Below are 15,344 nucleotides of genomic sequence, written 5' to 3' on the forward strand. Positions count from 1 at the left end.
AGTTCGAAGGACGAGTGTTATTTTTGGGTCTTTGACAAACTCACGAGTGCATGTTATATCCAAATTGCACGAGAAACCATACTATTACTTGATATTGATATGACCGGAAATAATCGAGACAAAATATGACAACATCTGCCGATAACAACTTCCGGTCAATTTTAATTGGCTTATTTACAAGTCACACAATAATTCAATTTTTCCCCGAGCCGGTACGGAGCAACGTGCGAGGGTACTAATTCCGCCCGGAGATTAGGAATTACACCCGGGACCCGGGCGTGATTAGGAATTACACCGGGACCGGGCGTGAACCATGGACGTTCAATGGTCATGGAGCAGCTGGGCATTTTGTATGGAGCATGCGCGAACTTTGCATCCACGCACACGAAACGCCTTTGTAGTTTTCGGAAAGACCTCGTATATTTAAAAAATGGCGGCTGATAGGAGTGAAGATAGTTGAATATCTTTTGCAGTGAAAGAAAGAATTCGGCACTTTACGAAAAGAAGAATATCATGTACGTGTTACTGCTGGTTTTGTTGTATCTTGTGGTACAAAACATGGCATTGAGAAAGCATCCGAATGATCTAAATTAGCACACAATATGTTGGTTTGTCACACTCACAACTTTGTTCGTCACTTTTGTGTGGGAATTAAGAATTTCAGTCACAATGTGGTCGTCGTTGGTTAGTTAGCAGTTAAGGAAGCATTTATTGCAGGAAGCTTTCAGTCATTTGTCAGCTTTCAGCTGGACATTAACTAAGGTGGTTATCCACAAAATTTTTCAAAAATTTAAAAATTTTAAAATTGATGAAAAGGGTACTTTGAACACTTCTCTTCCAGGCTCTGACCTTTATTTTTTCGAATTGTTTGCAAAAAACCTATATTTTTGCTGTTTTATAAAAGTATATTGATTATTTCTTCCTTAGCAACGCCCGTAGCAACGCGTTGTTGTTCACAAAAGCAACCAATAATCGCTCAATATTTGTGTAGTCAAATTTCTGTGCAAATTATTCTTATTCTACTGTCCCTCCCCTCCCTACGTGTAGTAGTTTTGTGAAATATATTTGCATTTTCATGAAGTATTACACGCATTTTATGTAAAGCTTCTTTCTGCGACGCCATATTGGTTGACAAAAATTTAAGATTGCAATCCTTCTCAATCCTCTGTCTAAAATGGGCAAAACCCGCTCTGGATATAGGAAAAAGAGAAAATTCGTTGGCAATAAGTATACGAGGCTACAACAAATGTCGGAGGAAGGCATTTCTGTCAAAGAAACAACGTCTGAAAGTGCGCCTTTGACGACGCTGGATAACGATGACCGAAGTCAACAAACCACATCCGAGCAATGTGGACCGTCTGCTTCGGCAAAGAAAATTAGACTGGACCCATCAACTAAAAGGCGTATGAGCCAGCAAAAGGAAAGTATCGCTGGTTTCCGTATTGTTAATATGGAAATATTGTCTCAAGTTTTGACTGGATTACCCTGTAGCAGTTGCTTCGAGTTCGAACTACAAGTTACTGAAGAATATGTGAAAAGAAAAGGCTTGCCTTCGTGTTTGGTCCTGCGCTGTGCATCATGTCGCTGGGAAAATGAATTTTACACGTCTGAAAGGAATGGCTGTTCTTTTGAAGTGAACAAAAGGCTTGTATATTCTATGAGAACAATTGGTTGTGGAGCTTCACAGGCCAGACGCTTTTGTGGTACGATGAACATGCCACCACCTCCACGTGCAACTCCATACTCAGCCCACAACAAATCTCTTCTACTTGCTGCAAAACAAGTTGCCTCTGAGACAATGTCTGCCGCTGCTAAAGAAATAGCAAACTTGAAAGGAACTGATGCTGACGGCACAGCTGAGTGTGGAGTCTCCTATGACGGAACATGGCAATGACAAGGCTTCCAATCATTAAATGGTTGTGTAACGGCTATATCCATGGATACCGGCAAAGTCCTGGATGTTGAGCCTCTAAGTAAAGTTTGCAAGATATGTCAGAAGCATGAAGGGGATGACCAAAATAGTCTGGAGCACCTTGCTTGGAAAGCTGACCATGCATTGAAATGTCCAGTCAACTACAAAGGCTCTGCTCCAGCGATGGAACCTGAAGGCGCGAAGAGGATGTTTCAACGTTCCAAGGAGAAAAACAACCTTCGTTATAATGAATTTTATGGGGATGGCGATAGCAAAATCTTTCCTGCTGTGAAGGACACCTACAGTCAAGACAGTGTAATAGTTGTAAAGCAAGAATGTGTTGGCCACGTACAAAAAAGAGTCGGCACAGCCCTTCGTAAACTGAAGAAAGATAAAAAAGGCTTGGGCGGGAAAGGTCGGCTTACGGATGTCATGATCAATAAGCTCCAAAACTACTTTGGCATCGCAATTCGAAGCAATAGTGGGAACTTAGATGCAATGAAAAAGCCAATCCACGCCACCCTATTTCATTGTGCCTCATCAGCGAATCATAACTATCACATTCACTGTCCCGATGGGAAAAAGAGTTGGTGTGGTTTCAAGAGGGACGTGGCTTGCGGCACAAAAGATTATAAGCCTGGCAAAGGTCTTCCAAAGGATGTTATCGCAGAGGTTTAAGCCCATATTTGCCAGGTTAAGTGAGCCCAGCCTTTTGGAACGTTGTCTCCATGGAAAAACCCAGAATCAGAATGAATCCTTAAATGCGATGATATGGGAACGTGTACCAAAACAGGTTTTTGTTGGTAGCCAAGTGCTTTCCTTAGCTGTGTATGATGCTGTTGCTCACTTTAATATTGGTGCTACTGCAACTATTAAAGTTCTTAAGCAACTGCACATTACACCTGGAAAGTACTGTGAAGAAGCATGTCATGAGAGGGATGTCAGACGGGTCAAGTCAGCAAATCTGAAGGAGGATGATAAAACGAAGATGAGGCGGAAGGTACTAAGGGGGAGAAGAAAGCACAAAAGTGACAAAAATAAAGAAAAAGAGGGAGACACTTACCTGCCAGGGGATTTTTAGCTTTTATATTGGGTATAAACCCTAAATTGACTGGATTTTTAGAAGACGCTTACTATAATCAAACTTTTAAATTTGTTTTCTCGGAACAGCATTTAGCATACGGGAAAAACAATATCTCAAAAAGTATTTGAGATATTGCCTTGAAATTTTCAGGGTATACTCTTGTTGATCTAAACTGTGCTTTGACTTATTATCTGGTGTTTAGGGGTAATGTATCCAGAGTGACATCCTTGATGCAGCACTATTTATATATTGCCGTGCAATAATTTACCAGTGAGAGGTCACTAATGACTCTTGTAAGATTATAGTAGGTCAAAGCTAGTTTAGGCTATACTTGTCAAAATAGTGAAGAAATTTTAATGTTTTAGCTAATAGTTTTGCTGCAATCCTTTTTGGCACAAAGGCTCCGAAATCACTGTTGGGGGGCAATTACCTGGTTGCCATAGCAACTGAGTGTGTATGAGTTACATTTTTTAGTAGCTATCCTTAAGTGCAATAACAATATGCAATAAATAAAAGTCATGTCCCCTAAGAAAAAAAAAGTTGTGGACAACCACCTTACAGAGGCTGAAGCGCAAGGGGAAAGGTGCTTGACAACGCATAGCGACTTCATAGCGAACATGCTGTCGGAAGGTGTCTTGAAAGTAGACGTTTGCCGCTATCTTGAGAACAACTGGCCTCTGGATGACGACGATTTGGGCAGAATGCACAAACTGTATAGACTTGTTGCATACCAACGATGTTCGCGTTGGGTATTTCAAATTTTGGGGAAAAAGAACAGAAGACCGCTTCCAGCGTGTGTTTACACGACCATTCGAGATCGATTTTCGTCTCATGATGGCGTCTACACTCAATTTAAATACGCAAAAAAGTCGAAACGGTAAGTTTTTCCGGCGATCTGGCCAAGTAAACTAGAGTGTGCACATTCTGTGGCACAGCCAACAGTGTGCCTATTATAATGAAGCACGATTGAAAATTAAAGTCAGTTTTATTATCACGTTTACATTAATTCGGTCGATTATTTACACCACATAAATATCATGTTTCTTACTCGCGATTTTTACACTTTTCCACTTTGCAAGTACATTCGGTGTGACACATTTGATCTGTACCCCTGCAATCACATTTTCTGGTTGCACATTTTCCCTTACAAGTGCATGATACCTTTGCTGACTCACTCTCTGTACTTGCAGGTAAAGCTGGCTTGCTGAAGCGAGATTTGCGATTGGCCACCACTAGCTCCTTGGATGGACGTTCTTTCCCTTCAAGATACTGCTCAACAAGTGATTTTGGTTCAACAGGTAGAAATTTGATGGCATGGACCTTAGCATTCTTTAGTGTATTGTATTCACTTCTAAGTTGAACAGCTTCCTTTAAAACTTAGATCCACATATGCTATAAAAATGGATTAGGAAATGTTATTTTTGTTAGCTCTACTGTAATTTATCTTAGTTTTTGGAAAGAGAGATTAGTTACAGAATTAGTTACTTTTTAAAACGTTTACAGTTTTAGTAAACTATTTCTTACCATATGTTGGCTTTTCTTCCTTCAATGGTTTGGCAACTGCTTTTTCTCCTTTGAATGCTTTTGGATAAGCAATTGCCCATCAAAGATTGCCATCTGCTGTTGTAGCTTGTTTTCTACTGCTGTTCTCATTGTAATGCAGATTTGCACAGTACAATCTTTTAAAAGATGCAAATATATCACTTTTATTTACTGCAGTATTGCAAATTATACTATATTGTCATTTACCTTGCACTCAGGGAATGGTATGAATGATAGGTGTTCTTAGAAGCAAGAACATTGTCCACTGCATGCTTGTTATAATTATATAATTCCCACTGTCTTACGTTTAGAATCTTTAGCGCCGAGAATAGCCATAGCACTTTAGATGACTCCATCCCAGTAGCAAGAACTCCCGATGCCAAAAGTAAATGAAATACAGGCATGCCATTTACTGTGGGACCAGTCATCCATTCGAAATGGTGGTTGCTTTTGCTTGTACAACAGCTACTTATTTTACAGGACGACCCTCGTTGGCTTTCCACTGTCACCGTGCATTTTGAACCACATAGTCTGCATACCCCGAAAGCTTCCAAAACTGCGTCCTCAAAAACGGCAAACTTTATCTGTTCTTGTGGGGGTTTCCCATTTTGCAACACAACCTGTGTCTTGGGGTAAACTTCCTCGCAAGTGTCGTCGCTTTCGTTGTAGTCTCCTCACTTGGTGAGTAGTCATGTTCTGCCGACTCTTCACTTGGACTGCTTTCCTCGTCAATTTCATTCTCACTGACACTGCCTTTTGCTTGTTTCAAAGACAGTACAGGAGTCCCCTGTTGGCTCTGGGAGTTGTAAACATTCTAATGGGGATCCTGTCTCTGATATGCGAAATGACTGTAGAAAACTTGACGTAGCATCAATGAGGGTTTGTGTTTTTACCAACCTTGTCTTTGGTTTGATTGCGGTCGTCTGGGTGTATTTGTTTCTTTGAAACGCATGGGAAGGTTCGGGCGTATTTGCACTGCTGGGAATTGTATTTCCCTCTACTTCCTCGAGGATAGTGTCGGCGTCTAATAATTGTTCATATTCAACTATTTCTCCGGAATCTTCTTCAGGACTCACTTTCTCTTCAGACTTTATAAGATCCGCAACACTCTTTAAAAAATAATATTCACTTGAAAATAAGCAACTTTGCAGCTATTGACACTGACACAAAGCAATTTTGAATTTTCCAAAATGAACATTAAAATAACGTACCTTTTTTCATTGTCTTCCTACAGTGAAGTCCCTTGTCCTACTACTAATCATGGCTGGATTTTCTAACGCCTTATGTAATGTTGGTAATGCATCCTTTTTCAAGCGGACTATAAATTTTTCTTTGTACCCCAATCGTTCAAGAAACTGTGGCGAATTTCCCGGTTCATATGTGTCTTCTGCGAAATGCAGAGAACATATTCTAGTGCACGACAATGGTTTAAATGCCTTTCGTTTACAAAACTCTATCCATAATTTTCTTCTATGCTGTTGGTCTGCCGATTTTCCAGATGGAAAGGAGAAGAAATGTGTTGCTGGACTTGTAACTTTTTGGCTGTCGCTATTGCAACCATACACTGGACAATACATGTTTCGAAAGCGCAATCAAAACAAACAGAAGGGTTGTGTTGCTTAGTTTTCTACCCAATTATAAGAAAAAGTGGGTTTATATGTTGTTTCTGGTCAAAATCGTCTAAGAATGCGCTTAGACGCAGACTATTATAATATCTGTTCCCCTGCACTTGACGTCACAAATTTATTTTCGCATAAATTAGCATACAAGTCTTTTTTCAAGATGGCAGACGACTATCAAAAGTTTTCCAAAATATCTAAGGAACTAAACGCAATGGTCAAGTAAAAATAGGAAATTAAGTATTCCATAGATATGTTTAATTGATAGCAAGAATAAAAAAAATTATTGCCAATGTCCTTTAACATCTATGGAGAGTAACTTGGATGTGGTTTGTATAAAGCTTATAAATTGTGGCATTTTGTGTTTGTCTGATCATCGTCCACATTAGTTCCACCCAAATATGTAAATAAATATATGAAATAACTTGTAAAAATGTACCACAGCATTTATACTTGAAAAAAGGTACCACAGAATTTATACTTGAAAAAGGTCACAAAATTACTACTCTAATATTAGCTCAATGCACATGAAGCATGACCAATTATCTGTCGCAATTTACAATGTCTATTTCACATTACGAATTGATACAAATATATTACTGAAATGATTTAATGTTCTATAGTCCACTCCCAATGGTCAATACCTACCTGTTGTTATTGATGTCGATTTTAAACCACACTCAGACTTCAATGTGTGTTCTTTATATAATAATCCAATTGCATACAGTGACTACTTATATAATATTAGCTATAACGAGCCTGCAGTGCTATGTACTTGAGCCCGTAATATAAACATACATATATCATGATCTACATCCTCCTTTTTTTTCAAAAAAAACTAAAGTATTCTAATTAGTAAATTATTCTAAATATAAATGTTCCGAGATAAATTTCTATGTAATGAATGTTTTAAATTTAATATACCTATTTCAACACTCGTAACTAAACCTATGAATGCTTAAATAATATCTAAATGCAAATACGTTCAATCGTTCTATGCTTACGCCACACAGTCTTTATATTTACTGTTCGGTCTTGAAATTCTTCCTGACCTTGTAACTACTGGATGATGTCGTAAACCATCGTATCGTTGCTGTGATTCTAGGTTTCCAGAAATTGTAGTACTAAACACAATATCTGCTCAGAAAGAATTCCTAAAGTTGGACTGAATCTTTGCACGACATGGTACTTACTCATTTCAAGTCATGCCCGACAATGGGCCGCTGTTTCAGAGTTAAGTTATGGAAATTAAACACACAACATCAACACCTCTCTGGCCGCAAGGCAATGCGGAAGCACAAGCTTTCATGAAGCTGCTCAACGTTTTGGAACACAGAACCATAGAGGTTATAGGAAGGACATAGAGTGGGAGAACAACCAGTAGACAACCCAGCAAAAGAAAAACCAGTAGTGGGATATGCAGCAAGAGAGCAATCAGTTCCAAGGTGATCTACGAGGAATAGCAAACAGGTAAACCTATTTGGACAACTTGTGAACTCACATTTCATCTCAGATGAGCATTAACAATACTGTTTAGTTGTATTCATATTTTTCTGTTGTGTTGTTTTGAGAAAAAAAATAAGAGTAATGTAGTGATGATTCTGGCACAGACAGGAAAAGAAACAATTATAGTGAAAGTACAGGGCTTATAGAATGGTGTTAAAGAAGCTCACTTTGTAATTTCATGTATCTTAATAAAAGCTCAATATAAAACCTTTGACACACTAGTTTCCTCGTGGTGATAGAATGAAACGTGTCAAATAATATTATCCACAACCCAAGCCTTTTTGAAGTCAATCTGGCCTCTGGTTTGTGTACAACTTCATATGCTGGTTCAGACAATAAGATGCCTGAAGAAATTGATGCTCTTGTGAATGAGTATAATTCTATTCTGACTCGACTGACTGAAGATCATGCCCCATTGAAAACTAAGATAATCAAAGCAAGAACATCTGCTCCTTGGTACAGCGCCGAAATTGACCTTGCAAAGAGACAACGTCGGAAGGCAGAGAGGAAATTGCGAAAAAGTAAGTCGTTGACTGACTTTAACCTGTTTAAGACCAAAAAAAAAATTATGTGACACACTTAATAAATAAAGCACGAAGAGAATATTATACTGATTTTATTAACCAAAACGGTGACAGTAAATCTAAACTCTTTCATGCAATGAAAAGTCTCTTCAATGCGAATGGTGAGATTTGTTTTCCCAATTCATCAGACAATACTTTGCTTTCAAATGATATTGGTTCATTTTTTGTCAGCAAGTAAGAGCTGTATATGAGCAGATATATGATCACTTGGTCTTGAATGGTTTATTTCCAGAATTACAGTCGGCCTATAGAAAAGGGCACAGTACAGAGACAGCACTCTTAAAGATACACAATAATATCCTACTTAGCATGGACCACCAACATGTGACACTACTTGTATTGTTAGACCTTAGTGCGGCATTTGACACAGTCGATCATACTACCCTTCTTCATCGATTAGAAACATCATTTGGAATTGAAGGAAAAGCCTTTGAGTCGTTTTCGTCGTATTTATTCAACCAAACACAAAGGGTAGTATTTGGTGATGGTCTTTCAGATAGATTTCATCTTCCATGCGGTGTTCCTCAAGGTTCTTGTTTAGGACCGTTACTTTTTACCATGTATGCTAGCAAATTATTTCAGGTTATCAGGGAGTATTTGCCATCTGTGCATGCGTATGCAGACGACAGTGAACTGTATTTGTCATTTAAGCCAGACACTAAAGAAAGTGAGACTGGTTGTGTATCTGCTATGGAGACGTGTATAAAGGCAATCCGAGCCTGGATGATTGAGGATAAGATGAAGTTGAACGATGGCAAAACGGAATTCCTAATAATAGGATCCAGACAACAGCTAGAGAAGGTTCATATTAATATGCTGTCTGTTGGAAATATTGATATTTCTCCTGTTTCTGAAGCAAAGAGTTTGGGAACAATTGTTGATTGTACTATGAGTTTAACTCCACATATTAACCACATAGCTAAAGCTGCATTTTATCAACTTTAAAGTATAAGGAGAATTCGTAAATTCCTTACATTAGATGCAACAAAAGTATTAGTACATGCTTTTGTTACAATCAGGATAGACTATTGTAATAGTCTCCTTTATGGGCTGTCTGCAAAGTCATTGAGTAAGTTACAATGTGTCCAGAATGCGTCGGCAAGATTAATAACAAATACACACAAGTTCTCTCATATTACTCCAGTGCTGCATTCCCTCCACTGGTTGCCCGTTAAGCAACGAGTACATTATAAGTTACTTATTTTTAAAGCTATGTATGGTCTTGCGCCTACTTATATATGTAAGCTAATTAAAATAATGAAGCCTAGTTTTTATTCCTTACGCAGGAATAAAGATATTCTGTTAGCTGTTACCCACACGAAAACTAAAAAGACCTTGGTGATAGGACATTTTCTGTTGCATCACCAAAACTTTTTAACGACCTTCCTCGTGAAATTAGACACAAGACAAATTTTTAATACATTTAAGACGCTAGTGAAGACATTTTTATTTTAGGATAGCTTATCCCTAATTATATCGTTCTTATATTGTAGATTTTAGTATATCACTCTTAGTAATTTGTGTAAAATAGATTATTTAAATTGATATTCTGTAACGCGCATTTGATCATATTTGAATGTAAATTTGCGCGTAATAAGTATTAAATTGTTATTATTATTATTATCATGTTTCCTTCGCTGATGAAGCATGAATGGTGGGAAATACACAAACACCTATTTCATCAGTTTTAGGTTTGGGATAATTAGGTTTGCTGAGACCAGGTAATGAGAAGAATCGCCTTTCATAATCATCAGCTGTAAAATGTTCAGAACATATAGTTGACGTGTGCGACGGTGCAAACAATCGCTTTGCGCTTACATAATTGACCCATACTTTGCGTTGTCTCTTCGCTTCTGGGCAATCATCACCATAGTATGGAATAGTGTGCAGACTTATTCCATCTTTTAAGCTTGCTTTGTTGGTGCAATTAGCAGCAACACAGTAGAAAGGCATATTTTCAAGGATGACTTTTATTCAATGGGCCAGTAATCATTACAAGACAAAAAGTGGCTAAAGACTAATTTTCCATCAATGTGCTTTTATATAAATGCGGTGTAAAAATAGCGTTAAAAAAATTTTCATCACTCTCATGTTATTTACGCACCTTGACCTGTTGAACTCTTGCGTGGCTGGGGTCATAACACATTTCTGAATGCGTGTCTTCTGCCCTCTGTTATAAAAAATCAAAATAAATGTTTCATAAGATTCCCTTCTTGTCAGAGTCAGAGATGCCTTCAAACTATTATTATACTCACACAATAATTGGATGTAAAATATAAAAAATAATGATATAAATACCAATTGGACCAAACATATTTGCAATTATGCCATAAGGCAAGGTAACTGACTGAAATTTAATGTGTTTGTTTGTGGTCTAATCGACATTCTGGTTCAGGAATCATTGCAAGATCAAACCTTTCGTATTGATGGTAGTTAAACTCAGGATTATGTGAAGTGTTTTCTTTTAACAGGATGAGAAGCTTCTCGGCTGTGATTTGCTTCTTGTAGAAACTAAATAGTAGCAAGTCCTGAGTTTGTTTTAACGAAGTTGTTAGGATGAAAAATGAACGAAAAGCTTCATAAGGTAACTACATGGCTTGTGTGATGCGTTTTTGATGAGGTTTTTGTTTATTTACCATACTGCTTAATGGATAGATTTGCAATAAAAACGCTGTACTCGATCCAGTCTTTTTACGGCTGATGTGGCGTTTGTGTTGTCAAAAACGCCGTTTGCTTAGGCTCTCTAATGAGGTTTCAACATGGCCACCAATTATAATTTAATTGCAATTATTTTGTGAATTCTTTGGTGAATTTTTTTTATTTTTCAATGAATGCTTTGCAAGTCATTTCGTTCCTCTAGGTGTCTTCACTATCTACAAAGATGAGTAATGTTCAAACACTTTGCTATTGCACAGTTATCATATAAAATGGGAAAATGTGCAGGTTTTTGTTATTAAAATTTTATAATGATGAACAGAAAGATCCACCAAAAACACCTGACTCACCACAAATCCCAGAGGTTTCCAGTAGAGGTTTCCATATGAATTTGAATGTGAATTCGCTGTCAATCGCCTGGTTGTGTGAATGCACCGAAAGTCAGTCACCATTTTGTTTCTGCTACATTGCTCTTCTTATCAACTTGGAGAAGGCATTAATATTAACCGCCTGCAAGCAGCTGCTTCTATCTTGTCGTCAGGGAATAATTTTAACAAAACGTATGACAAAATCGAATGTTTGGCATTTCTTTCACAGTCAACATTTTATCGCTACCAGCGTTTGTACTTGATCTCTTAGGGTAAATGAGTGGTGGACATTGACAAGGGAAGAACTTCTCAAAGAGTTGTTGGGCAAGATACTGTGATTGGTGGTGATTGTCAGGGTCACTCTCCACGTTTTAATGCAAAAAACTTATGCTATTTCATGGTCCGAAGCCAATACAGACTATCTAATTGACATTCAAATAATGGATTAAAGGCATGTTGGTTTAGCATCAACTAACCTGGAAAGAGAAGCTGTTAAGCGTGGGTTAGAGAGACTAACCCAAGAAATAAAAGTGGTGGAATTTGTGACCGATGCAACAACTTCTATTAAAGCACTACTTGGTATGTAAATACAACACATATATAGTTTGTGTGATATGTAGAAAGCCAGTGTGTAGAAACCTCAATGAAAACTTTGGATTGGAAGTTGAGCAAAAAATACGCATGTGGTGAGTGGGGAGTGTCAGAAAAATTATAAAGGATCAAGTTCAGCCATGGAGAAAGAGGCAGCCAAGATACTGTGGAGTAGATCGGTTGAGAAACACAGATTCCGTTATATTGATATGGTGTGTCATGGAGACAGCAAGGCCTATTGAGAAGTTTGGGACACCTATGGAGTGTGCAAATTGTGTAAGAAATATGAGAGTATTGACAGACAGTCAGCAGAATATGAGGCGTGGGTGAAATCAAAAGCATATGGAAAATGGGAAAGGAGTCATGAAGATGGAAGTGCAAAGAGTGGCAAAGTGAATAAACTTGATTGTGTCGGACATGTTCAAAAGCGAATGGGGAAGAATTTGATAGGACTAGGGAAACCAGTGGGAGGAAAAGCAGGGAGACTTACCAGACCAACAATTGACAAGCTGCAGATGTACTATGGGAATGCGATTAGAGCAAGTGTTGATAAGAAGGCAAAGACGAAATAAGAATGTGACCATGCAGTGAAAAAGATGCAGAATGGTATGAAGGCAGTATTATACCACAGTGTAAAGATAGATGAGAAAGAGAGGCATGGGTATTGCCTTGAAGGTGAGGAATCCTGGTGCTCATATAAAAGAGGAAAAGCAAAACGTGAAGCAACTGCTTTTTGTGGACAAGCCACATCACCTGGATCCAGTTTTTCTGGATTTTCTGGCTCCATTATTCAACCGCCTAAGTGAGAAGTTGCTAAGGAGATGTTTACCAGGATTGTCCCAAAATAACTATAGAGTACTGTAGATTACTAATAAGGTTGAATGCTATATAGATCACCATATAGGAACTTACCAGAGGACAGGAAGTTATCAGGCTTGATTGTGTTTTAGTCAAAATTGTCCCTAGAACAAAACTATTGAGTAGTTAGAGACAAGAATAAGTTGTCATCCAACATCTCTTGCTGTGGGAATAGGCTGAATAGCTTTCTAATGGCTTTCCAAATACAATGATAGATAGATAATTTAATAGTTTCTCTCACAGGGGTTTTTCAGGAGCTAATTTCTACGTTTTTAGACATAACTAGAAATACATGCGTGCAGCAACCCCTCGCCATTTCAAACGAAGCAAAATATTTCCTGAGCTAGCCAGACCTAACTTTCAATATTATGAAATGTCCTAAATGTAAAGCCGATAGCTGATGTTTCAAATATTTCGGAAACAAACACAGTCGTAAAGGTGAAGTGAAATCACCCGTTTTCCTGCTGGTTTCCGTTGCATTAAGTTATAGACTTTCACAATTTAAGTGAGAGTTAATACTTCATTATAGCTAAACCTTCAAAACATCAAAACAGCCCAAATAATATAAATAACCAAGCAGTGAACGTCGAATGTTGTTTTTCGATTATTAAATTCATGCAGTGATTGCAGTCGACTATATATAAACCTTTAAAGTGATATTTGTTATATTAAAACTCCGAATTACACTTTTAAGGACTCTTTTGGAAGTTAAAACGATGATGTAATGCCTTAAATAGTCGGTCACGTTTTCACCAAACCGAGCAAAACGACATACTGTACCAAGGTCATAAAATGTACTCGTACAGCAAACACGAAATAAACCTCGAAATAAACAAAATAGACTCCTACCATTTCAAGGATTATAATCGAGTTGTTCCTTTTCACCGCTAATTCCTCCAAGTTCTGATAATATTCTAAACTCTTCCCAGTGTTTTATCTGTTATTTTATTCCACATTTCATATTTTGTTTTCGAAACATTTTTTTAAAAAATAGTTTGCAAAATGATAGTTAAATTGCTGACGTTTTTCACTGAAACACAAACGTTTCGTCTTAGCCAATCACGAAGTTGCTGATTACCAGTCTACACTTGTTCGCATTTCACGCATGCGCACAAGTACCATGACCATTGAATGTCCATGACATTTGGGCAACTTTGGATTCCGCTATGTTCTCCCGGGCCCTGGGTGTAATTCCTAATCTCCGGGCGGAATTAGTACCCTCGCACGGTGCTCGGGGATTATAATGTAAAAGACTAATCTATTTTTACAAATATTAAAATTAACACAGTTAAAAAATCTATTAATAAGCAAATATCTTATGTTAAAATGACAGTAAGTAATCTTTCAAATGAAATTTAAAAGTCTTAAGGGATGTACATTCTTTCAGTTGTTCTTCCAAATTATTCCAGATCACAACTTCTCTGTATGACAATGATGGTTGACCTGTCAATGTTTTAAATTGAGATATTATTTGAATTAGTTTCAATACCTTGTAGATTTACTATGGATTGAAGATCTCTCCTCGAACATATCATGGAAATATATATCTATAGAATACAATCATATACTTATAATTTAAAAAAATGGAGTAGTAAAATGTCCACAGTAAATATGCGGATCATTTTTTCTGCACATTGCTTAATATAAATCTAGCTCTTATGTATTTTTATTACTGATTCAGAGTCTGAGATTGCAGAGATTACTGATATTGGGCAAAAAGATGATGTAGAAATGATAAATGAAATATTCCTCCAGACTAGTGTACTCCAATGATGAAAATAAAACAGTTCAACAACTTTTAGGTAAAACTTTAGGTTTGATGACAGTAAGAAACCAATAATGTAGCCCAGAGCTGGATTAACCTTTCAAGGGGCCCATTAAGGTTAAAGTTCACCCATATGTAGACTGATAAATCATCTTAATTTTTTCAACGGCTGGATAAATTAAGGAGTTTTAAATAAATTACTGCATTGCCCATTACTGCATTCCAGGTAAAAAGTTTGGGGCATTAAAAGGGTGTAATCCCCCCCCTTGCACCCTTCTTTCATTGCTACTGATATGATAGCTACATCTTGATTGTTGTGCGTTGTTACTGTAATGGGTATTCTTCCTCATTATTATTTTTAACAAAAATATGGAGGAGAAAGGAATTCCAGTTAAAAAGGAAAAGAAATATCTCCTCTGTAGATCAGACAAAAACACAAAAGATCGCCATGTTGAAAGAAATCATAAAGATATACCAATAGAAAGAAATAATGGACATAATTACTTCAACAATAATAATATTATAATAAAAAAGCCAAGCAACTCATGTTAGCCATTTCAAAATTGGAACGGGAGAGAGTTTTGTAGATTAGCACATAACTATAGAGTACTGTAGATTAGTAATGAGGTTGAATGCTATATAGATCAGTATAAAAAATATAAGAGTATTGTGATAAGTATACAATAAGAAGATCAAGAAGTAATAGAGTGCATTATTTATAAAGGAAAAGATGACAGTTGTGTGGCAAATAATATTGTGGTTGAATTTTCTGTTTGCTATATAACAGAAATCAACCTAATTTTATTATTTTATTAATAACCTATTAATAACCTATTGACAATTTTATTAATAACCTATGC

This window comes from Dendronephthya gigantea, unplaced genomic scaffold (assembly GCF_004324835.1).
Source record: "Dendronephthya gigantea isolate DGI-Jeju-01 unplaced genomic scaffold, DenGig_1.0 000116F, whole genome shotgun sequence".
NCBI classification, from domain to species: Eukaryota; Metazoa; Cnidaria; class Anthozoa; order Malacalcyonacea; family Nephtheidae; genus Dendronephthya; species Dendronephthya gigantea.